The sequence below is a fragment of the Panthera onca genome, chromosome B2 (assembly GCF_046562875.1).
Source record: "Panthera onca isolate mPanOnc1 chromosome B2, mPanOnc1 haplotype 2, whole genome shotgun sequence".
Lineage (NCBI taxonomy): Eukaryota > Metazoa > Chordata > Mammalia > Carnivora > Felidae > Panthera > Panthera onca.
Genome location: NC_138343.1, coordinates 111,982,953 through 111,986,366, shown reverse-complemented (window position 1 = coordinate 111,986,366; position 3,414 = coordinate 111,982,953).

Genomic DNA, 3,414 nt, shown 5'->3' with positions numbered 1-3,414 from the left:
TTGACATTCCTTGGCTTGTGGAAGCATCACTTCAATCCTTGTCATCACATGGCCATCTTTTCCCTGTGTGTCGCTCTTTATGTCTCTTCTCTTCTTCCTTTAGGGACATTAATCATAGTAGATTATGGGCCCACCCCCCTCCACTGTGACCTTATATTAACTAATTACATCTGCAATGATCTTATTTCCAAACAGGAGAACATTCTGAAGTCCTGAGGACTGAGGCTTCACATTTCCCTTTGGGGAACACAATTCAACTAATACTGAGATGTAAGGCTCTCCACAGTTGCTAATCCCAGGGTACTGTTCTATCTTATGCAAGTTCTAAACCATGTCCACACCTTTGCCACTGGCTCCATTACTAAGGCCTCATCCTGTTACCCAGTCTGTGCCATCTGTTTTGTTGAGAGATTCTGATTATGTAGATTAGATTGTCTTGACAATGATTTGATTAGGTGTTGTGTTTTGTTTTAGACAGTGGGATATATTTAATAGGAGAGGAATGCTCAGTTCTGGGTTTAGGAAAAATAATGTGGCAAAGTAAAATACACATTAGAGGAAAGAGAGACAGGAGGCAAGACACGAAGTAGAACTCTACTATTGCATTGTCTTGTTGCAACATGACGAGGTCTAAAGTGGGAAGCAACACCAATGGCCTCCTGTATCCTAGAGCAAAATGCAGTCTTCCTTACAGCCATTCCTATGGCTCCCCCTTTTCCCATACTATCTCTGCCCTCCACCTCTCCCTCACTCACTACCCAGACTCCAGACTCTCATTAGCTCTTTGCTCTTCTTCAAATGTCCCACTCATACTCTACCCCATGGCTGGGGATGTTCTTGCTCCTTGTCATATGCTTGGGCCCTTCTAACTGTCTTCTGGTCTCTGCTCAGCATGTTCCTCTGTTACTGAGGGCTTCCTTAACCAACCTTAAAAAAATATCACCATCCTCATGCACTTCATCCCCAGTCGTTAGTAGCTCTTTACTTTTGTTTTCCTCTATAGTCCTCATCATGTGAGGACTATATATTTCTTTATTTCTTAATTGTCTCCCCCTGTCTTATATTTTAAGCACCATGAGAACAGAGGTTTTTTTTTTTTTTCCTGTTTGCCATTCCGTCCCCAGTGCCTGGCACATAGTAGGTGCTCAACATGTATGAAATGGTAGTCACCATTAGAGATAGAATCTGTGGAATATGGTAATAGATGTAATGTGGTGAAAGGGGCAAAAGGAATTAAATATGGCTCCAGGAGGTGTTTGGTTTTTTTGGGTTGTTGTTCGTGATTTCATACAGGTATGCCTTTCTACAACAGGAAGATTTGCCAGCCTAATTTAGTTATCTTTGTATTTTACACTTCAAAGAAAAGGTTAATCTTTCATTTTCAATGTCATGTAAAAGTCCAAGTGTTGGGGCGCCTGGGTGGCTCAGTCGGTTGAGCGTCCGACTTTGGCTCAGGTCATGATCTCGTGGTCCGTGAGTTCGAGCCCCGCGTTGGGCTCTGTGCTACAGCTCAGAGCCTGGAGCCTGTTTCATATTCTGTGTCTCCCTCTCTCTGACCCTCCCCCGTTCATGCTCTGTCTCTCTCTGTCTCAAAAATAAATAAATGTTAAAAAATTAAAAAAAAAAAAGTCCAAGTGTTAGTCATAGAAACCAATACTTCCTGGGGTGCCTGGGTGGCTCCCAGCCAGTTGGTTAAGTGTCCCACTCTTGATTTCAGCTCAAATCATGATCTCACGGTTGTGAGACTGAGCCCCACATCAGACTCTGCTCTGACAGCAAGGAGCCTGCTTGGGATTCTCTCACCCTCTCTCTCTCTGCCCAGCCCCCACTCACTCTCTCTCTCAAAATAAATATACATTAAAAAAATAATAATCAGTAAGTCCTATGAGAAATGTGAATAGGTTGTGACTCATATGTTTTTTAAGATTGTGCTTCTGACTTGTATTCTGTTAGTCTAGCAACAGATTCTATTGATATTATTCTGTCTGTGGTTGTGGCTGGGAATTCTAGCACTTTTTCCCCACTTTTCTTTAACTTCATGTAACTTATGATGCCTGTGCCTCATCAGTTGACTCAGTGCTTCCTTTTTAACATCTAATACTTAAGTTAGAGAATTAGTCAATGTGTTTAATATGATTATCCAGCTTGTTCTGTGATGCATGATATTTGTTATTTAATTATTTGTTTCCAATTTTAGACATGACTAAGAAATAATGTGAAATTATAACTCAACAATGGTCGATGGCACGGGCTTTCCAATGCCTAAGAAACCGTCTAGCTTAGTGCCAGCTCTTCTCAAAATGACATCTGGAAGAAATTCTGCAGGCATAAGGGGACATAATCTGCTGACATCTAGTTGTCAGAGTGAATCATGGATTTACAAAACCTCTCAGACCCTATGCTTGAGAGGATTTATGTTATTATTTTAAGAATAGAATAATCCTTTTAAATTCATAGGGAAAATGAAGTAATAAAATTAGGGTAATATTTTAATGTTACCAGTGATAAGTAACTGTCAATGAACTTGAATCAAACAAGACTTGACTCTTGGGAAAACTACCTTTTTTGTTTTCCTCAGGAAATATTATGATCAGTAAAGTATTTAAAGTCTAGATATAATTCTTACCATTTATGCTCATTGAAATGCAGCAGTGAAGGTTCAGAGTGTATGACAATTCGTTAGTTTTATTTATAATACTCACCTGAAAGACTATAAAATAAACCTTAAAAATGGGAACTTAGAAATTCAATTGTTTATTTAAAAATTATGTTAAAATTAAATTATAAATATAATTTAAATATAAATTATAAAAAAAGTCAAATGTTCCCAGCATGTTCCTAGCATGTTCCTTGCTAGGGAGGATTATGGCTCTTGGTTTTATGCTGTTTTCCTCTAATTCCAAGGCAGCCAGATTAGTTTTGCTAAGGTTAGCTTTGGAAAAATATTGTGAAGCAAACAACGTGCGTGTTGGTGTTTCCTCTGTCTTCCCTTGCTCATGGTATCATTGCTGGGATCTTACGCTGGTACTTGGAAAATAGTGTCATCCGTATATTAATCTTCAGAATTTGTCTCCATTATTCCCTCTATCAAAGCTTCCCTTGGGGCACCTGGGGAGCTCAGTTGGTGGAGCTTCCGACTGTTGATTTTGACTCAGGTCGTGATCCCAGAGTCATGGGATCAAGCCCTACATCAGGCTTTCCACTGAGCCTGGAACCTGCTTAAGAGTTTCTCTCTCTCCCTCAGCCCCTGTACCCCACTCGCACTCTCTCTCTTTCTAAAATTTAAGAGAAAAAAATCTTACTTTACCTATGTCTAATTCCCTCAGGCTTTTGTGCTGCCTCCAAATGACAAGGGGCAATTAATGTCATTAATAATAATACCACATATGTCTATAATGTGAATTGCAGTGTGTT